Source organism: Poecilia formosa, unplaced genomic scaffold (assembly GCF_000485575.1).
Source record: "Poecilia formosa unplaced genomic scaffold, Poecilia_formosa-5.1.2 Scaffold7, whole genome shotgun sequence".
NCBI lineage: Eukaryota > Metazoa > Chordata > Actinopteri > Cyprinodontiformes > Poeciliidae > Poecilia > Poecilia formosa.
Genome location: NW_006799946.1, coordinates 2,623,896 through 2,646,754, shown reverse-complemented (window position 1 = coordinate 2,646,754; position 22,859 = coordinate 2,623,896). Strand labels below are relative to the sequence as shown.

Here is a 22,859-nt window from a genome sequence, read left to right as displayed (position 1 = left end):
TAAAAAATAATAATAATAAAAGTAATATTAAAACTGACATTAAAAAATACAGTGACAATGGGCTGCATAATTAAAGGATGTATATTTTCATTTTTTTTTATCAGGGATGGAGGTGAATCCATAAGTAGTTTATACACTTAATTTCAATCGCATGCGCAGTAAAATTTCAATCGCATACGTAGAACTCCCCTCTGCGCATGCGATTGAAATTTCTGCATGAGAAAAATATCGTCACAATGTCCACCGCACAGGCCACAAAGCAGCTTCAAGTTGTTTCTTCAGACCGCGACGCTTTCATTGACCATATTCATAAAGGTAGGATGATTTCAGATTTTGCTTTTTGTTGTACGACGACAACATAATATCTGTCAAACACGAAATATTTTTCTCCCAACAATCATACCATTTCGATTAATGAGGGTTCAGTGTCCTAATTAGTGTTATTGGCGACACCTGTTTTACCGGCGTACGTCGTAGGTAAATACGCCGGTAAAACAGGTCAGACACTATAGTTCTCTATCGTGACTGAAACTGACAAAAAAAAAGAAGAAAAAAGCTTTTTTTTTTTTTTTTTTACAACCTCGGCTTTCCTTCGTGTTTACAACTGTGCTTACCAGTAGTATATTCATATATCAAAAACTAATGGTTTTATTTACACAGCATTACTTCAAAACCTATGCTCTGATGCAGTTTAATACATTTAAGCTGCATCAAAGTGTCTGGTGCATCTATTGTTAATATAATCAAATGGTGAATTTATGTCAGTGCTGCACTTACAAGTCAGTGATGTTTTATACTTGATATTTATTTACATGTTTATAAAAAAAATCAGCTTATTTAATATTTTCTTTCAGTGTTTCTCGCGCAATTAAAATATGACATAAAGATTCTTGAGAAAATATGTAAGTAATAGGGCATTTAAATGATGCTCAACTGGCACGAAGTGGTCAAAAGGGTTTAAAAAAAAAAGAAGTACCCCCTACATCATTCTGCCTCCACCACCAGTCAAACTGCAGATACAAAGCAGAAGCAGGCAATGTTTTTCCAATCTGTTATTCTGTTTTCTCAGCTCCCAGCAGTAGCAACTGGTGTGGTCATTCGCATTTTCATCTGAATGACTGCTGCTTTCTGGCTTTCGCTCATGCAGGGCCGGCCTCTGTTAAATACTCAGGACAGCCTGCGCCAAGAAACTTTCCACATTAAAATTCACTAAAACGTCCTTCTTCCTATGATGCATGATATAAACTGAAGCAATTCATCACCACTTATAGATGCTAAGATGCATTTCACTCCTGCCCTGTCCCAAAAAGCAATTGAAGAGGTGTACCTTACAAAGTGTCTGGTGCATCTATTGTTAACACTGCATTTCTTGCTGTTAGATATTTAATTCAGCAGCTCCTTTGTGTATTCTTTTTGTATTGTATTGTTTGCTATCAAAGTCAAATCTTTTGTATTAAGAATACTAAATATATATTTTTTTATTATCTATGCAACAAAAACTAAATTGCATTACCTTTTAATTTTATTCGTATCTGAAGCTGGACGAGGTCCGTGAGCATCAGTTCATGGATGTCAAAGTTATTTAATAAAAAAAAATGCTTTAAACTAAGAAATTTTAACACTGATTTATGTCTTGATATTTAAAATCATGACTACTCGTAAAGCTGTAAAAATGCTCCCTAAACTTGCTTTGTTTGATGGAATAAATTATTTGGGCTAACATTTTGCCTGGCTTCCAAAAAGTTTTGGCAAAATGGTTTTGTTTTCCTGTTTACTGTTGAGTGTGGCAGTGTGGTCATGGAAGTGGGGGGTCTGTGTGGCTGACCTTGACCCAGAGCTGTGTGGGAGGTTTGGGCAGCTAGTAGTTGTGGGTCTGCCTGGATGTCGGAAGTGTACATCTCTGGTTCCTCACACCTTCGTTCCCTGTAAAAGCTACCAGTGTTTTTTATTTATTTATTTTTTATGGCTCATAATGAAATACCATGGCTGTTTGTTGATGGGGCTCTGAAACACCTTAGTGTATTAACAGGTCTTTTATTCACAGTATCAGAGGTGATGCTGCTACATACCTGCTCACAAACAGAGATGTTAGTTTTGAGTGTTCAGCAGTCTTCTTGGATCAAACATAATTCAACGGATAAAATATCATTTCAAAGCCTTATCGGCTCAGATCAGTTTCAAACAGAGCTCGATCCTATGTGACAATATAACTGTTCCGTTTGTACCAGATATTTCTTGTAATTCCTGACCGAGGCTGGACAAGAAAAGGTTCACAGTGAGGTTCTTGGGTGAAAAGTCCTGCTGGACAAATTAAATAGAGACCCAGCTAGCATTTCCCTAAAAAAACATGATTCCCCCCCCAAAAAAAAATATTCTGTGGATGAACATTTCCAAAAGTGGATTTTTTTTGGAAACTATATGTACTGTCACATCTGACATAAAACTAATGCAGCATTGCAGAAAAGAAAAAAAAAAAAGAAACATACCCGCAGTGTAATGATTCAAGTACGAATTGAACCCAAAACCCAGACCACAACCCAAGGAACAGCTGAAAGATCTATATTTATATTTCGGTAAATGTGTTAGGTGATCGGCTTCCTGATCAGACTCTACAGAGCAAACAGAGTAGTGAGTGACGGGAATGAAAAGTAATTTTGCCAAGACAAGAATTAGTGGATTAACCATCAGAGGTGGTTTTAGAGGAACTCATCCATGGAGAATTGGACCAAAGTGAATTTCTATTCCTGGAACTGTAGCTGTAGAGGAAAATAAGTTGTCTGTTTATTGGGGATTGGTTCACAATCATGACTGTATGGAGGAGTTAACTCTATATGCTGCAAACTGAATCACTTTTCAGGGTCTAGTTCTCAGAGGTTGTACAGCAGAGCACACTACAAGTCCACCTCTGAATGGGATAAAAAAACAAAACAAAAAAAAACAAAACAAAAACAAACAAAAGCCTGAATGAAGCTTTTGAAATGGCTCGGTCAATATAATACAAATCAGACTGAGGTACTTTGGTGGGATCTAAAATAAGCATTTATGCTCAACTGTCCAGTGTTTATAATGTCCATCAATTCTGCAAGAGTGGTTCAAACTACCGCTGCTGCATTACAAAGACAAATTGCCTGATAGTACAAATGATGGTAACTGCTCCTCCCTAGAGTGGTAAGTAGGTTTAGGTTACCTTTTCTCTTAGGGCCACGTTGGTATGGTGAGCTTTTTCTTCCTTAAATAAATTATCATTTGTATACTTTTTATTTTTTATTCTGAAACTTGCAAGTGTGACAAAAAAAAACAAAAAAAAAAAAACAGAAGAAATCAGTAAATTATGTTCCACAGTCCTGTATTTCCACTTTTCAAAGAAGTTCTGATAGGGAAATTGCATGATATTGAGTGATTGGCATGTGACTAATAGCTTTACCCTCATTAGCAGCTTTTTAAAAAAATATTTTTCGGGGTGATCTAGATTTTTAAAGTTGCCTTTAAATCATTGTTTTCTTTTTGAGGTCTCAGGGGTAAAGATGCTCTATATCTGTCTGCTGGATTGTGCTGATTGTGTGTTCCTGCGAGACTGCCTAACACAAACCCAACAAAGGACCCAGCAGCAGCACACTTCTGAAAACGTAACTTATTTAAATATGGAGGAGTTAAAATGTTGAACCATATCAAATAATGAAGCTAAAATGAAACATATTAAGTTTTAAATTTACTGCAGCAGACTTGGATGGAAAAAAATATATATATTGTTAGATGTAGCTGGATCTGGCCCAAATTGCATTTACTGAATATACTACAAAGGCATGTTCCCACTCTCCAAGCCCCAAGGATGATATGGTCTGTAATGAGTGGAACATGGCAGAAATCCCCCTGCATGCATGCTGTTTTCGGTAAATAAATAGGTGGGTAAAATTGAGTTTCTCATCAGTCAGACTTTACCCAAAGGGAATAAAAAAGCAGAGACGGTTTTCAGGGAATTTCCACTTTATTTTTCGGCCTTCGTCATTCTCATATTTTATTATGAAACTTAATTTTATGCACACTGGACCAAAAACAAGCGGACATTACATGATTTTAATCCTGTTAGGATGCCAATGTCTGAACTGAAATACAGTTAGTCCCTGTCTAAAACAAACAAAAAAAAAAACAAACTCATCGCTGTGTGCCTGGTAAACTGCATGCTACGTTTCTGAACAACTTAACCTCCATTGAAAAGAAAGAAATTAAACATCATTCTGTATTACAGAACAGCTTGTGACAGTGCAAACAGAGCCATTAGGGGATATTACAGAATAGATATTGAAGCCCAACCGTTTTCTCGAATCAAAGACAGGTTCTGACATGCTGTGCTTCACAGTTGATTGCCTAATGTGAACAATTCAGGAACGTCATAATTGCTCAGCTGGAGTACTGACAGACATGCCGGAGAACGCAAACAGGATGTGGCTGGAGCGATGAAAGCGTTTTTAAACAAAAAAAAAAACGGCCCAACCCCGGCACGTTGGAGGGACGTGCGTTCTCCTGGAGCGTATCCAGCTTGTTCCCTGAATCAAAGCCACTTGAATTAACTCCTGACTAACCTGATTAACCTGTTCATGGATCCGACAGATGCAGATGCAGAAATGATTTTCTGGGCTTGCAGCCAAGCGTGCCATCTTGAATGAAATGGTTTGTGTAATTAACAGAGAGGCTCGGCAGAATGACAGGGGGTAATTGTTGCGCCTGCAGATGATGTCTTATTGTCATTGAGAGTGCCTCCCGGGCTGTTGAGTACAGGCGGCTGCTGCTTTGGGGTTTGGGATGGGAAGAGACACCTGGCAGCTTTACACGCAAACCCCCTGTTGACTCTCCTCATTCTCTGCCCCCCTCCCTTCCCCGATCCAAACCCCAGCCCTTCCCATCCCTCGACATAACACCTCCGGTGAATTTTGCCGTGTGGTGTGTTTGATCACATTACCTTCAAGATGCTGCAAAGCAGTTGCACAATATCCTTGTCACATCGACTGGAAACATGACGGCGAAGGCTGCAAGGCAAGCATTAAAATTTAACCTGATCTCCACATGGATGAGCCGCAGAAAATGCAAACTCTGTGCATGTCGCCACACACCTCATGCTGTCCATGAGTATCTTTCGGAAATTTAAAAGGAGCAAGTCACTTCTGATTTGTTTTGTTTTCACAAAGTCTCTGAGACTTTCCTTATCAAGAAAGGACTTACTTATCTTTTCTTGATAAGGAAGTTTCTCCTGGGCTTCCTTATCAGTAAGCCATGAAGTCAGAGTTGACCCTGGAACCTAATTGTCAATATGCTTTTTGTGTCAGAAAGTGTGAGTTATAAAGGGGCAAGGACAGGCATTACTCATATTTTCTGCATGCACTGAGGGCTGTTCACCTAAAACATTCTGGTAGTTGTGTCTGTTTGGAAAAAACAAACAGATGCATTAACAAATTAAGCAAAGGAAGGAATCCTTTAAGTCCTCTGTGATCAATAGCTGTTATAAACTTAGCATCCAACAACATTTGATGCACTTGTGTGGAGCTGATTTTAAAATAAAGCTTGAAGACTTGTGAATTGATGTCAAAACGGGGATAATTTATCTATTTTCTGACAGATTTAAAACTACTGCCTCTAACACGGGATTTGCAGCTCATATTTTTATTTTGTGTCAATTTGCTTAGGTAATATCAGAAGTAAACAGGACTACGGCATTGATAAACAAAACCTGATTTATGCATCTCTCTCTCCCTTGAAGCGGTGCAGGATTAGAAAATCACGTAATGGCATTATTTTAAAAAAAAGATGTTAGTAAAAACAATAAAATATATTTTCTTTATCACTCTATGTCTCATCTGTGTTTCCAACACTCTCTGACACCTTTAGCATTTTGGAAACATCTGTATAAGTTGTGTTATATAAGTTATACTCCAATAAGCTATTTAACATGCAGGTAATCTCAGGAGACTTGGATTAAATGACCCAACTATTATTGCATTTCAAACAAGCCTTAATATGGATAAGAACGCTAAGGCTCTTAATGTTGCACACACTGATGTTATGATTATAAATTTGTGACGCATTGCGCAGCCTTACTTTTTTATGCGTTCCCTCCCTGGGGGTTCCTAGTTATTGTAACTCCAGTCCTGCAGAAACTACATAGACCTATTTTAAAGTAAACAGCAGTGATGGTAACTGCGAGGGGTAAATCTACAGATGCATTTCCCAAACTGTCAGACGGGAAGGAAGGAAAACATAAAAAGGAGACTTCACACTTCAGAAAGGGCTGTATGGTCTCAGTGGAATTCCCCACAATAAACAAAACCAGAGCAGTGATCTAAAAAAGGACCCACTGTTTCATCATGAATACATTTGAATGAGTGTTTTTGATTACAGGATACCGAGCCTCCAGATTTAGGTTTGACAGTAATGCATATGTTATTTGCAGTATTGGGTCATATTTAGTTAGTTACTTGGGTAACTTTAAAAAAACAACAAAAAAAAAACATTTATTTGTAGGAGTAGTTTTACTACACCATGCCGTTTACTTTTACCTGAGTAATATTACTGTGAAGTATCGCTAATCTAATTTAAGTACAATTTCTGGCTAATCTACCCATGATGGATAACTCCACTGAATGAAGAAAAAAACATTTAACCAATAAAGCACCAATCACAAACACACAACCTTACTGTTTGAGTGAGACTTTTTTTGTTTAATTTTTTTTACAAAACCTATTTTTTTTTTTGTATGCTGAGCCTACTGTGCCATTTGGAAGTCAAGTTAGTCGGATAAATTATAACTAAAAGTACCCTTTTCTATGTTTTATTTTCATAAGTTTTAGTTTAAAAAAATCTTTTAGATTATTTTCTCCTGTCTGAATTTGTTGTTTTGAAAACATCATTTATTAGCGTTTTGTCTTTAGACTACCACAATTAGCATTTTTGCCTGACATTTTTAAATAATAAATCAGATGTTATGATCAGTTAATCAGCTCCTGTGTAACGTTTCTGCATGGCCACTTTGTACTTTTACTCGTGCAAAACGTATGTCGCTCAAGAAACATACGTTTTTACTTAAGTACAATTTTTGGATACTCTACCCACTTGTGGCTATGTGCCAGAACCAACCTCCTTCCCCTCAATATGTCTAAAACATGCTCCCCTTTGCTTCTCTCCCCTAGTCTTCCTCCCCATTCTGCCCCATCCACAGATGAGACAGAAAGTAGGACATGCTCAGACAGGCTGCACCCTTAAGATGTTGCAGTGAGAGGAAACGAGGGGAGTGTGTCCTACACCACAGGTATGAAAACAGATTAGCTCCCTCACAGTCGCTGTATTATAGTGGAGAGCTGTACAGTTTTACAGTATGGTAATAAACTAAAAAAAATAAAAAAGAATTGCTATGATTTTGCAAGGCAGGAAAAATGCACTTGATATAATTACTGTGAATCAATATTGAGATTGAAGAACGGACCGGTAGACTGCATCCATGTTACATCATGCGCTCTCTCCTCCTGAAAGCTGACTAATCATTGTTTGGTGTCTGTGCGATTTCAAGGCAGGACCCGTGACAGAAATACCATGTGGAATACATGTGTAAAGCCTCCCTTCTCATCACATGAAGCGTACGGTAGCTCTATAGATGTCTCTGTAATGTGCCTTAGACACGACTGTCTGATAGAAAGGAAGGGGAAGCATGCAAGAGCAAAGGTAGAGCTGTAATCTGGTGGACTCCACTGATTAAAGGGGAAGAATAAAATAAGTGTATTGATGCATATCCAAGGGCTGCTTTAATTTTTTTTAATTTGACCTTTATCTATACAGGTCATTTAAGCCCCATCAGTGCACACATATCATGCTGAATGAGATAACTTGACCTGTAAAGGTATTAATTGTTGCAGAAGCGTAATGACTATCATACATTAAACTTCAGCTCTCTGTTGTTGCGTCCTAAATAAACATCCAACATACTTTGAGACATGTTGGCTGTTTTCTCTTTAATAGCTTCTTTAAGAGTTTATATTTGCTTTGATTTTATATTTGAACACTTCACTGATGCTGATAATACCCAACTTTAAGCCTTTTTCCCCTCTGTAATTATCCACACTGAAGAGTGTTATTATTGGAATCTGGTAGATATTGGCTATGATTGGATTTTATTTTCCTGACCAATTGGTCACCAGTTTCTCAAAAAAAAAATGCTAACCATCTGATTTCTCATTCTTAACTCAAACTGCAGTTGATTGTATATATTTCAGTTTTTACTAAAGACACTCATAAATGATTGCACATGCATTTATTTTTCTTCAAAATGTCCTGGCAGCTGTGCTTGCATCATGATCTTCATGCTCAAGTCTTCCAAGTGATTTTATTTTATTTTTTTTTCCTACTTTTTCTGTTGACATCGATAGTTGCCGTGACACCAGCCTGACTTCATATTTTTTTTCCCTTTGCAAGGTGACCAGGGAACAATATCGCCTCACTCTGCTAATGATAGGCTTAACCTGATATTCTTGCCCTATCCACTGTCAACCCTGCTGTGTAATTCATAGGCCAAATGTGTAGCACTTTTCTCATTAATATTAAGTAGCATTCCCTGGCCACTTTGCCTGAAGAAAAAAAATTACATGTCCTGCCGTATGTTAGTGAAGCATGAGATGTTACATGTGCTGACTTGATTGTCGGACTTTAACTCAAACATTAGTTTTCTAGGGGAGATGAATATGTCTTGGGAAACATTTGTTGCTGCTTTTAAATCTAATTGTTTCTTTGGCTAGAAAGTGAGAAGAAAATGTCAATGTAGAGAATTTTGTCTGGAAATGTTTTCAAGTCAACTGGGATTTTACTTGACACAAAGTTTGTTTGTGTTTTAAAAGACAAGATGATTGCAGAGTCCCATACTGTCTTCAGTATCTACAAATTTAATATCTCAAAATAAAAGGAAGAAACTTAGCTGAATTACATCCAGCCTTCCTGTTATCTCCTGACAGTCTGTCTCTCTCTTGCCCTATTGCAGTCTCAATGAACCATATTTAAGTAACTGCATTTTCTCTGACTTTATTTTTCTTCTGTATTATGAATCATATATAAATAGCAGACGGTGTGTAGTTGTTGCTTGTTTTACTGTCATTTATTACATCTCACACAAATAACGCAAGTCAAATAAACATTCTGGTTGACAGCAATTTTCTGGTTGTGTGTCAACTTCACTTGCATCTTTATTATCAAAGCTGCTGTTTGAAAACACCTCAGGGAGCCCGAGGATTAGATGAGACAAATTAATTAATTAGGAAACTCTCAACATACTCTCTTGGAGGAGAGAGAAAGAAATGAAATGGGACAGCATATTAATTATTCAAACTCGTCACATTTACCAGCATTAACTCATGTGACGGGGGCTGACAAGGTTGTGCTGATTAGCTATTTACCTGCTGAACCTGCCTTTAAATTTGACTAAAAAAAAACAAACAATTACACACCCCTACAAAACAAGAGACAAGCAAACAGCCTGGAATCCAGGAACAGTTCTGTTTTAAACTTCTGTAATAAGAGCATGTCGGTTGTCTTTATACGCATCGGATGTCATGTGAATATTTGTTTGCCTGAACACATCACTTGTGAGTGCCACTTTCAATGTGTTGATGGAAGACATGAGAGGGTGCACTGAAGCAGCAGACAGTGCTGTTTGTGTGGCTGGAGTTTGATTACTGCTCCCTCCCCCCCGCTGAGACACTTAAATGCGGTCAGACACATACCGGCTGATGGCCATCAATAATGCACACGAAGGAGGATCCAGCAACCTGCGTTAACAAGGAACTCTGCTGTGTCCCTGCTGGAAGATTCCTCAGATTGATGGCTTCAATTTTCTTTCTGATGAGGCAAGGAGAGAAGAAAAAAATCAGACTAGTCTGTGTGGGAAAATTGTAATTTGATCTAATGCTTGATTATTAACATTGGGTGGAAAATTAGTCTTTGTAATGGTTAAAGCATTCACTAACAAATGAGGCAATATCTAACAGTCTATCAGCAGGGGGTCCTCTGCCAGCTGTTGGCATAATAATGTGTTGAAGAGAAAATATACTCAGGATGCCAGGGATAAAGGAAGTCGACTTGGAGAAAATCCCCTAAAATGCTGAGCTTCTGCACATTGTATCTAATAGTTACCATTCTGTCATCAGCCATTAAAGCGTATCCACATTCACACAAAAATGAAATCACTTAAAAGGAGTTTTTAAAAGTCCAAACTGAGAATGTTTGGAAATTTGGGCCTATTCATTTTTTTTTAAAGAAATGTATTATCGTTGACAAAACTAGCTGTTTCCATCTTACATGCGTGCCTTACATCAAAGAAAAATGGCAGCATTGCTGTGTGTGTGTGTGTGCAAGTGTGCAATTGTGGGCTCATGCGTGCATGTGCAGTCTTGTGAGCACAGAGCTGCGTTTCTTCTTCGCTTAGTCGATGTCTCATTCAAACCTCAGTGGTAAGACTTTGTGCTCTACACTCAATAACTACCACATCAACCAGGAAACCATTGGCCAGCCACTTCCTTGTGTTGGTCCATCACCAGCAGCCCACTCACAGCCTCAGTAAGGCCTTGATGTAATGGACCAGAGCATTCCTGTATTGTGGAGTAGCCAAGGCGGTTTTCTGGGACAAAAGCGGTGGAAGCTCCATGCCTTCCCAGTGATTGCATAAAAATTTGAATGGAGCCTAGCTGAGGCTTTTTCTCTGCAGACTCGTGGACACAATGGCAGTTTGGGTTTCCAGGAAGCAAGATGGTCGGTTAGACAAATGAAAACATCTTCCGCATTGAAGCAATTTCTTCTGCATAATTTCCTCCATTCCCTTATTGACTATTACAGAAATTGCCTGCAACACAACAGCATTTCAACATCACTTACAGTTTTAGGGTCAATACATTAATGTAATGAATTTATTCATAGCTGTCTCCCAGTCTGGAGCTGGTGGGCATTCGCTTTAATAGTGCTGACATCTGTGTGTGGACATTGCCCTCCGAGCATCGTTTCTCACAAACGGGGGCCGGGGATTGTTTCTGTGTATGTGTGCGTGGGTGCGCGCGCGCGCGCGTGTGTGTGTGTGTGTGTTTGGTGTTTTTAGTGGTAATGATAAACACAGTCTTGGTGGAATATTTGACTTCATACCATAATACATGAGGTGCACAAGTCATCGAGCAGCCGCCCGGCCGTTCTGAGTCGTACCTGTAGTGTGTTATTCACCATGTGACTTGAGATTCTCCACATGCCACCAACACTTACACATTTCATGCTCCATCAGACACGCACGTAATCTGATGGGGTCAGGTAAATTGAAACATGCAGTGGATTGTATCGGTATGTTTTTTGTTTTTTTTTTCCACATTTTCCATTCTTTTCTTATTTCCATTCATTAGGAAACAGGATGCAGTGTTTCTAAAAAAAGATGCTTGCAGCCTGTATGTGAAGCATAGAGATAAAAAGCCATTTTTTCTCTGTACTATGAGTTCCCATTTTGATCAAAAGATGGGAGTTACTCATCGCTCATCTGACTGAAGCTATCCTCTCCACTTTAAACATTCATTTTCTTGTCTTCAGGGCAATGGCTTCCCTTGCACTTGTTCAAAGACAGAAAATCAAATGGGGTTTTGCATTTAATAGTAACTGAATCTCAGAGAATGGAATCATGTACATTTGACAGCTGAAGACATGGAGTAGAAGCAGAGTGGGTGGAAAAAAACTGCATTTTTTTTTTCATTTCTTGCAGAAATTTTCCAGAAGTATTGCATTCAGACGTGAAACCTGGCGAAAAGTTGAACTGTTAAAATACATTGGTGTGAAAAAGTGTTTGCCTCCTTTCCTGATATTGTATTTTCCTTGCATGTTTGTCGCACTTAAGTGTGTCGGAATATGAAACCATTTTAAATATTAGTAAAAGCAAAATACAGTTTTTAAATTAAGGTGTTCATTTTTAGTGGAGAGAAAAAATCCAGATCTTTATGGCTCTGCGTTTAAAAAATATATGTATTCATTGAGATACCAAAGAACTAGAAATGACTTGGTAAAACTTTGAGCACAGAGAGCCATTAAGTGACTGCCAAGGATGAGGAGAGTCAAAGTTAAACTTAATGAGGCAGCTGTCGGCCATTAACCCGATACTGTATACAGTCTTCGATTCATAGTGTTTACAGTTTCCAGACTGGTGGATCTGTTACTTTCTTTCTAATTTGTTACATAATTTCTTTAGATTTCCAGTTCAAGTTCCAAAATACTTTATTGATCCCAAAGGGAAATTAGATGTTGTAACTCATATGAATTCAAGATTCTTCATATTGCATCCTCTTAATTACCCTAACCACTCATGCAAGACATGTTGTACCGGAAACGTATACAACTTGTTGACCATAAATATATTTATAATGTGTTGACATAAAATAAAACATGTTTTCTCATATGTTAATTTGCAGTACCAGAGTCTGGGTAGTTCACTTTATTAGCTTTTGCCTGTTTAAGTCCACAAAAAACAAACAAACACAAAAAAAAAACAGGTTCAAGCTACACAAAGTGTGGACAAACTCACTACACTCCGGTACTCTGAGCATTTCAACTTGTGTTAGTAATAAAATAAAACTTGATTGGAGGAAGTTGCTAAATCTACACTGGAGGAAAAATATAAACAGTATATGCAGATGTGCCATAAAAATAAAAACCAGAAGTAAATGTCCAGGAGCAAACTAGCAAGGGCACTAAGGAGGTAGTCTGTAGGTTGCCACAGCTAAACTCGGCGTCCTTCTTTTTAAGTGCCAATAAAAGCTGGCAGGCTTGTTGGTGATATAATGGCTTTCAAGGAGATGCCCTGCAGAAGTGCAAAGAGGTGAAGAGTCTATAGAAATAGAAAACGTGTTGGTAAACTTTTATTTAGTTGTCGATAGGTGTTTGAGAGTAGAAATGAAATCTGCATTAAAAGAACGGAGAACATCAATGGGGAACAGCGAAATGTTGATATGCATATTTTACAGCTGCTGCAGAGTGCAGGAGGTGCAAGGGTGTGTAAGTGGTGGGAAGACATGGTAGAGGTGCCTTTGATTTCTTTCCAGAGTGAAAAGTAAAAAAAAAAAGAAGAAAAACCTTAACAGTGCAATGGGAAATGGGGTTGAGGCTACAGAGGAGAGATCTTCCTTGCTACCATATTCTGTCCATTAGTGTGAGTGGAGCTTTTCAACACCGTGGTTACGGCTCTCTTCAAGCTGACTTAACCCTCTTGAATTACGCAAGAGTGGTCCGAAGGCCGCAGGTGGATTTTGAAGATGGAAGTAATGGAGGTTGCCAGTGGTGCCTGGTAATGAGAATCATTACCATCACTGAAGGTGTTATCCGATTCTTATTCACTACCAGGACAGTTTCTTGGGTTTTAAAGAGCAAAATTACCCTGACAGGCAATGAAAGGGCTTTTTTTGTTTTTTAATTCCGCCTGATAAGTGAGCGCTTACTATAGTGGCAATAGCAGCACTTAACCTTTAAGAATGGCTGTTGATGAGCTTTCTGTTCATCAACACATTCTTTGACTGAACTTCTTTCATCCGGGAAGAAAATAACTGATAGGAGCTGAAGGCATTAAATGATAGCATAAGGTCCTGAACACCAGGCGTCTTATCAACTCGCTATACCCATTAAAATCATTTAATGGGAAAAAAAAAAAGTGCAGAATTCTGCATAGAAATAATAATAATAAAAAAATCATATAACAAGCCAAATTTATGTTCCACTATAAATTAAGCATTTAGTTTAATTCATCACACTGTTATTTTCCCCTTCAACACCAGTAAAAGCGATTGTCCACTGTTTATTTTGCTCTTTGAAGTCAATTTAATATAAGTAATTGAGTACATGTAAAGTACTAAACCTCAAAGTATTGCTTACAACTTGTGCCAAAATATCTACATCCGCTTATTTGACTGCAGTCAAAGTTTGCAGGTTGTGTAACTGCAGCTATTTACTCAAGTGGAACATTAAACACATAAAGCGGGTCGAAAGCTAATAGCCCTCACATGAACGAGAAGTTTGTTCAAGATCTTTGGAGGTTTGCACAGTTCATGAACGTAGACAGACTTGCATACACTAGAATGTTGTACTTAATTTTCTTTTTTTACAATTATCATTATTTGTAGGCACTTTTTTGTGGAGACAATTACCCTATCTGGGTATTTTGTGCCGGCTTTATTTTGTAAATTGTGAGTTTTTAACCATACTGCTTTGGGACTGGTGTAGATTTCAGGGATTCACAGGTATTGTTGAGGGGGAAAAAAACCCTTCAGACAACCACTTCTAAAGTTTTTACTTATCTATATTGGCGTACATAATTACAGGTCCCACTTTCCCACATGCAGTGCCATTGGCGGCTGATGTGTGGCAGCCAATGGGATGTAACTCAGATGTGCATCAACGGGATCCAGATTGTATTGCAGACCCACCACTTTTCGACCCAGATGAAAGAAATGATGTGTAATTTATTTAAAAATAATCCTGTGTATCAGATGATTGAAATGCTCAGTCTGGTGTTGAGAGTTTTTTTATTTTATTTATTTTTTTATTGCCTTCAACTCATTTTGCCATTATTTCTGTGTTTGGTGTAAATCTCCCAATAAGCTTCTCAATTACCTCTCAGTCACTGTGACAGAATAATTGGGTAATGCTGCTGAAATCACAGCTTTGAAGTCCGCGATGTAAGCATCACTCCCACTGCTAGCGATGAGGTGGACTCTTAGGTACTGCTGCAGTGGGACGAGTTGCTGCTCAGCACCTACTGAAAATGCGGCCCGGTTCCTTAGTTAAAAAATACCGTCACATAAAAGCAGCAAATTTAATTAAAAGTTCCAGCATTGAAGATTTTGGTTCTCGTGTCAAACTGTGTCTGCATATAAGATGCTGGAGAAAAAAATAAATAAATAAAAATCTCATTAGGTTTCAAAAAGACATAACGCATACAAAAAGGAGAACCAGACTTCTTACTCCTGAGTCAGCCAAGACACGGTTGTACTTCAGTGTCACTCACTGGCTGTTGGATTTCCATAGGGACTGTCCACACTAAAATACCCACTCCAGTCACATTGTACCCATGCGGTCCATTGCTGCTAAGTCCATATGTAACACAGTGGATCAATGTCAGTGATCTTTCTCTTCCCTGCTCCCCTTGTGTGTTACCTGCACAGTGTGCATACCTGTTTATTTTATGTCCATACAAGTGTGCATGTGAGTGAAAAAAAAATATGCTTGGCCTGCAAACTGGGCAAGACAAAAAAAAAAAAATCTCTCAGTGAAGGCAGAGTGCCCCTTAGGAGAGAGGGGAAGGACAGGGCTTGACTGTACATTTACAGATGAAAATTTTATGACACTAAATCTAGACAGACTTTTAGTGTCAGTCAGGATTACAGCAGCAGTCTGAATACTCATGAATTTTTAAACTGGGGAGTGAGATCCCTGGTGCTTGGACCAGATAAGAAAAAAGTGTGTGAGAAGAGGAATCGGGTTATAGGTAAATAAACAGATCAATACATGTGAAAGAAAAGGAAATCAGTAGGCTGGAAAGCCGACATCCACTTCTTAAATTGAAACTAAATGCCGCGGCAGTGAGCGTGAACCCTGGCTCCTGGATGTCAGTGTCTCTTTGTGTCTGCTCAGCTTTCAGCGTAAGAGCTCAGTGTGACAAGACGAGGAACTTGGGAGTGCTTGTGCTTATAAACTGGGGGTTGGGGCTGCCAGAGAAATGCACATCTAATACAGAAACCTTTGCCACAGAGAGCTGCGGTGCCATGACAACCACCAGTTTTACTGTTGTCTAACAACAACAAAATGGGTTAAATGTCAGTCAGCTGCAGTTTCCATTCACATACTTTAATAAATGTAAGAAAAAAGAATCACACTCATCACACATGAAAAAAAAAACTCAATAAAAGGATAGCAGTGAAAAAAAAAAATTACATGCACATTCAGAGAAGAGTATACACCAATTAGCAGCAGGGTCCATTTGCTCACATCAAAACTTTGTGTTGACATTTTTTAAAATATGGTTACAGGTTTCTCCCTCCAATTTAGAAGTATTTTTGTCATGAAAATAACTATAAACTAATACATGTGTGTAGCTTTTGTATAATCTGGTGAAAAACCCTTCATCTTGCAAAAGAATTAGTAAGCCCTGGACTTTTCCCCCTTTTGTCTCATTATAATCGGTCTTTGCATTTTATTGGAATAAAATGCAATAAAATTTGCATTTTCGCATAAGCGAAAAGTGGAAGTAAATCGATCCATGTCTCTTTAAAATTGTGTACAAATTAAAATTCTAAAAGATTTGTGGATTTGTATTCAGCCCAGCCAGGTCAATACTTTAAAGAGCCACTGTTTGCTGTACATGCAAATATTAAAAATGTTGTCCCGAATTGCTAAATCTAAAGTCCAGCTGGTTGGATCAGCTAAATTCTCAAGTGACATCTCAGATTTTTAAGAACCCGAGTATGATTTTACCCAACTCTTCCATCTTATATCTGGCTGTAATTTATCATTTTTGCCCTGCAGGAAGTTAAACCTCAGTCAGGGTCTCAGGTCTTTTGCAGCATCAACAGGTTTTTGCTCCATTAATTTTGACGTTCTTTTCTCCTTCTATTGGAGAAAAATATCACCGCAGCATGACGGGGCCACCACTGTGTTTCATGATTCCTAAATGATGATAAGAAATCATCATTTTAGACTTCTAAATTTTTTGACACAGCTTTTTGAATGTAGGACCTCATCTTTTCTGATAAAATCATGTTGTTCAGTGTTTACTGTGTCCATTACAAGCTATGTGGCAATATGCCTGCATTTTTTTTTTTTTAAATTCCAATTCAACAACTGTGTTTTTGCCATTTACCCATAACATGCAACTCACAAACAAAAGGCGTCTTGTCAACAGATTTTCCCAAGTGAACTATTGCCTCCCTACATTTGGGTCAATTAAAACATTACTAATACAGCTAAATAAACACTGACACCACTCTGCTCTCCGTCAGCTTTTGCTGTGGCAGCCGTCCAGAGCCAGGTGAGATGACACCGCCGTATGTGTCTCACTGTTGGAATGTCAGGGAGAGCACTGTTGACCCAGGCGGAGCTGCCAATCAGTATGTGCACACGTGTGTCAGTGTGTGTTATTGGAACAACAGGGGTGGGATTTTGGTGAGGATTTAGCAGGCTTTGCCCCCATGAGGCTCCGTCTGCTGTTTCCTCGGTGGCAGATGAACTCCAGCAGAGTGTAGACAGGTGCAAGGTCTGGATTACCGTTTTGAGTGTCCACTGTCTTTACTGTATTTTATTTTCCCTTGCACTCCCTATTTGGAGACTATTTTTCTCCTTTTATCCCTGTTTAAGGGGCTGCTTTTTAGCACAAACTATGTGTTCATACATGACTTGCTATGCATGACTTTCAGTATGAGTTAATATAAAAATAATTCAGATTTATTAACCAAATTTCATGTTTGCTATTCCAAAACAGGGAAAGTAAAATACTGACTGAACTGGAAAAGTGCAGCACCTTACAAAACTATTCATACCATTCACATGTTTTTATTTTATCACATTCCAACCATAAACCTGAATTTATATTATTGGGATTTAATGTGGCAGCCAAACACAAAGCGGCACATAATTGTAAAATGAAACAAGAAGAAAGTACAAGTAAAATACTGAAATGTATTTTGTGCAAATACATCACACCTTCTTTATTTCCTAAATAACATCCATGCCTCCAGAACTCATCTGATTATGAGTCCAAAACAGGTGAATATATTTACAAGCTACTGCAGCTAATAGCTGAAATTCAATGTGAAATGCTACAGAGCAGCTAGCTTTATAAAACTACTATATTGATGGATATGGTACTTTACTTTTGACTTGTGCTTTGGTTGTGAATGTAAAGTCACTTTATTACATTTATAAAAATAAGCAGTGTAGCTGCCTTGAGTTTTCCTTGCCCAAGAAAAAATTTAAAGAGTCCAGTCAATGTTGTCACAGGTACACAGGACACTGAAGCACACTTGCCCTTGCAGTATCAGCATGTGCAATGTCAACATCACAAAGGACTACTTTAGATGTATGGCTGTGTAAAATATTCCAAGAGCTACGCATTAGCTCTCTGCATACAAGCAACATTGCTTAGCAAATTGGATGGACTCTTACTGCCCATATCTGTTTTTGATGATGGCGTCCAAGAAAAGCGTCACACAAAAAGTTTTGGGAGCAACATATTGACGAATGACTAGGGGAAGAATGAGAGAAGTAAATATAGGGTTTCAAAACTGACATCGTTGCAATTTTCAACATTTGTATCTTAATTTCACATTTTCTGAAAACATGTATCTATGATGATCACTACCAGGATTTAGCAATTATCACCTGTTGCCTATCAACTCCATATTGACCAACTGACTCTACTGGAGTGAAAGACTTCAAGTCTTTCTTTACATATATGGATGGTGTTGTAGTATCAACTGTTTAACCAAGAAGTTACCCAAATTCAAAGCTCACGGTCAAAGCGGGTGGAATGCTTGGGAGTAATTTAGATCCCAAGCCACACAGCACCAGGTGACACATTTCTAAGATGGATGTGGCACGTCTTTTGCCATCTGCCATGCTGATCTTTAGATAAACTGTCAAGCTGGGTTGGGACTCATGTGCCCCTCTTGGTTTTACCCCTCCTCCTCAGGTGTTTCTTTGTCTTTCCGAGATAGATATTAGATTAGATTTCAGGGTTTATTGTTTGGGTTCGGCACAAGAATCCCCAAATGATCAAGGTCGTGTCAAAAGACCACAGGTCCTCGCCCCTTGTGGCTTGGCATGAAAGGTCAGATGATGCCCATCACTGCGTGCGGTTGCACATGCAACACATTCATATGTGCATGTAAATGACTCTTTGTTTTCATAGGATGTGTTGTCTTGTGGATCGTATGCATGTCCCTAGCACAGTTGGCGCCTCCATGCTGTCTCGTGTAAGAGAACATTACCTACTTTCTGACATGTGTTCGTGGATCTAGCCATCTTCACACAGAGCTGTAAGCGAGGCAACTCACATGTTCAACCCGTGCTTATGACAGACTGAGACATGTGCTGAAGAGGGAGTGTAAAATAATGCACAACAGCATGTAAATAAGACCAGCGATTTGTAATGTGAATGTGATATATTTAGAGAGAAGTGTGAAAATACACATTTGTCTCTCTGCTACATTTTATAATAAGCCGTTTATCCTATAACCAGAAGGTTGGAGGATTTGGTACCTCTTCCCCCACCAAGACCCTCAATGATATGAGAGATGCAGATCTAATCGGCAACATTTGCATAAATATCAACCTCGGAAAAAAAAATAAAAAAATTGGTATGAATCTTAATGCCAAACTTGTTCAGAAGTATTTTGAATAACAGTCATAAAATCAGATTTAGGTCACACATCTAGAAAATTACAGTCCACAAATGGAAATATTAAGCAAACAAAGGGGATAAAAAAGGTCAAAGTTAAAACATTTGTTTTGGAAGTCCTAAATATTGTAACAATTCATTGATCTAAAAGGAGCATTTGACCACGCTGCAGGACCTGCTCAATAAATCTCTTATCTTCTCCCCAAGGAGAGACTTGGCTTTTGACCCCCTATGATAAGATATAAAGAAAAGATTAATGTTGGAAGTGAATTTTGAAACCCTTAATGCAGGAAAAAGGGAGGTTGTGTGACCCGTTTTGTAAAACTCTACCATTCAGACTTCTCTAAAAAAACAACTTTATTGGCCTTTTTTTATTCGTTTAACCGTCATCCCAAAATATTTATTACAAAGCAATGATTCTTCACAAAAACAATAGGTTATATAGCTGACTTTGACACTACTAACAATGTCAGTTATGATACAGGTATCATAGTATTTCAATTTCCCTTGGTTCTCTTGACATTTGTTCACAGATACACATAAAGCCAGTGAAAGAACATAAGCACCAGTTTTTTAAAAAAATGTTACATTTTTTAAAATCAGTACACACTGTGTGGAAAGACCACAACAAAAAATTGATCACTTATCATTCAACCCTCTCATCTGTTAAAAAAGGGGGAAAAATTCAAATGTGATCATTTTAGTATGTCTGTCACTATATTTCTGTTTCCTTGGACCATGAGCCAATTATAGGTCAAGTGAAAGCACATAGTCCACTCTGACATCACTTCCATCTGTCTTTTCAAAGCTGAGGGACAGCATGATATTTGACAGCTGTAATTGTTGCATTAGTTGGAAAATTAGTCAATATTTTTGTCTCACATTTGGCCAGTGTGAGAGCTAACGACAATTAAAAATCATATAAATAAATTGTAAACGCAGAGTTTACTTTATGATCAATTATGCACAATAGTTTGTGGACCTCCGAGTAACTTAGATTTTGTGACTCTTCTTTCTTCCTCCAGACTCTGGAATTTTGGTTTCCTAATGAAATGCAACATTTTATCTAAACAGATGAGTTTGCACCACTGAGCAGCTAAACAGTCTTTTTTTCACTAGCCCAATTAAGTCTTTTGACATGTTATTGGGGGCTTTACAGAAGCATTTCCTGAAAACATGTTCCAGCCATGACTGGGAATTTCTACTGCATTTTTCTCTTCCACTCAACTTTCTACAATATGCTTGGATACAGCAATTTCTACAAGACTAGCTTCTTAAGAAATTACCTTTTGTTAATCATCCCCCTTGTGGAGGGGTGTAAATGACTGACTGCTGGTCACACTCAAGTCTTTATATGATTGTATAGGCCATTAGATGGTCATACAGTAACATTTGTAGTAAAATATGTTATGATTTGTCTTATTATCTGACAAACTGATTTTTCTGCCTCTATTAATCACAAACAAGTCTTAAATTGTCAGGATGAAATCCTTGATCTGTGAGAAGTGAATCTATATATCTTGTTTCACTTTTTGAATTTTACAGAAATGAACTGACTATTTGAGAACTTTGTAATTTGTTGGGATTCACATGTATTCTGGCAGGAAAGAAAAAAAGTTGGGGCAGGTGGAAAAGCTGTTTATTTTCTTTGAAGTGTGTTTTGATGGAGATGCCAGAATCTCTGACAGGGTGTGAGAGTGTAACGTGGGCAGATTGAACCGGGAAAGGAGAAACGAGGGAGAAGTAAACTACAAGCTGGTTGACAGTCCCAGGGCTTCTCCGTCACTTTACAGCCATGTTCAGAGTTAGCTCAGCTGTGCAGCACCCTGCGGAGCCGCACCACTGACAGCAAGTGAGAGAGGTGTTGTCACCTCTTTAAACAGGGGGGCGGGAAGGCATTAGTGGCTGTGGAGAGGTGCGCTGACTGTTCTCTCCATGACAGGAAAAGGAGCAGATAGGAGGTGATGGGAGGTTTTCCTTAAGGACGTCCTATGGTGGGAGTGAAAGGAGGAAGAGGTTTGGGAAATTACATATTACCCAAAGAAGCCCGAGGGTGGTTCACTTTGGGTAAAAGTGTGCACGACAGCTTTCAACATGGCGAAGCAATGTGAATAAAGTATGGTGCAAGAAGAATAGTCGAGGGAATTTGGGAATTCCATAAACTTGTAAAAGAAGATCCAAAAATAAGAAAAGGAAAAAAGAAGTAGCATTTTAAAACTTTGAGAAATGGAAAGGGGCTAGTGAATGTTTAAAGTTTAGAGGAACGGTGCAAGATGGCGATAAAATTTGGAGATTAAATGCTAAAAATAATACAAAGAAGAATAAAGAATTGAAATGTCAATTGAAACACGAAGCCATCAAAAGAACGTCAAAATGAAGAAAACTGTACATGCAAAAACATGAAAAATGCGGTACAATGGATTGACATCATAAAAATACACTAATAAAAAAAAGACAAGAGCATGAATGACATGAATAAACAAAAGATCCAGAGTTACAGAATGTGTAATGGTTCATAGATTTTACTGGTGATTGAAATATTTAAAAGAACCACTCCAGACTAACTGTAGCTTCATGTTGACCACCGTCTTTGGGACGGGCCACTGCCGAGGTCAGGTCAGCATCAATCACTGAAGGGTGACCACACAGATCGGGTCCCGCTCTTTAGACCATCACAATGGGTCCACAAAAGGCTGTGGTCAACCTCTTCTGTCCTAAATGTGGGGGGTTGGGGTCAGACAGTCTGAATGACCACTGGTCAAAAGTGATCTCATCTTTATTGGTCTGCTGGATAATGGACAGTGGCCGGTGACGTTGGGGGTTGTGGGAACTGACTAAGGAGTTGAAGTGATGATGATCTGGATGGATTTATTGACAATGGGTGGAGTAACATATAATCTGTATTCTCGGAGGGCAAATATGTGGCTAAATGCATCACATTTAGAACCATCATCATCATCATCACAATCATCAACAGTAGAACCGTGAGTATATGCAGACAGATTATCCAGCTAACCTCTCTGATGGTTTTCAGAACTGAGAACATTGAAGCTTTGTGCTGTGACTACATTTATTTATTTAAACCTAGAATCCATAATGTTGCCAATCGGTCTATGAACCATGATATTTTACCTTTCCAGTGTGTCGGCTCTGAGCAGAGCTTCTGAAACACCTGATAGACCCTTTGCTTCCTCTCTGGGGCATTTTGGTTCTTCCTTTTGGTGTTTATATTTTATGTTTAATCAAACTTATCATGTTTATCCCGGTGACAAAATTTCATAAAAGAAATTCTGTAACTCTCAAGTGAACTTGAGGCATAAAGAATACATTTATATCCTTAATTGAAAGTTTGATCTGAAAGAGACCACTGACTATGTATTACCATTGTTGCCTTTTTATGTACCGGTTAGTACATAACTACATTGGCTTT

The 22,859-nt window shown here is 38.4% G+C and overlaps 1 long non-coding RNA gene across 1 annotated transcript; it reads left to right on the top strand.

Annotated features, from left to right (window-relative positions):
- Nucleotides 1-227: 227 nt before the first annotated feature.
- On the top strand, nucleotides 228-8,128 carry LOC103151361 (uncharacterized). The gene is made up of 3 exons (XR_001664662.1): nucleotides 228-315; nucleotides 7,208-7,297; nucleotides 7,556-8,128. It is a non-coding gene; the product is annotated as an uncharacterized LOC103151361 (long non-coding RNA).
- The last annotated feature ends 14,731 nt before the right edge of the window (nucleotides 8,129-22,859 follow it).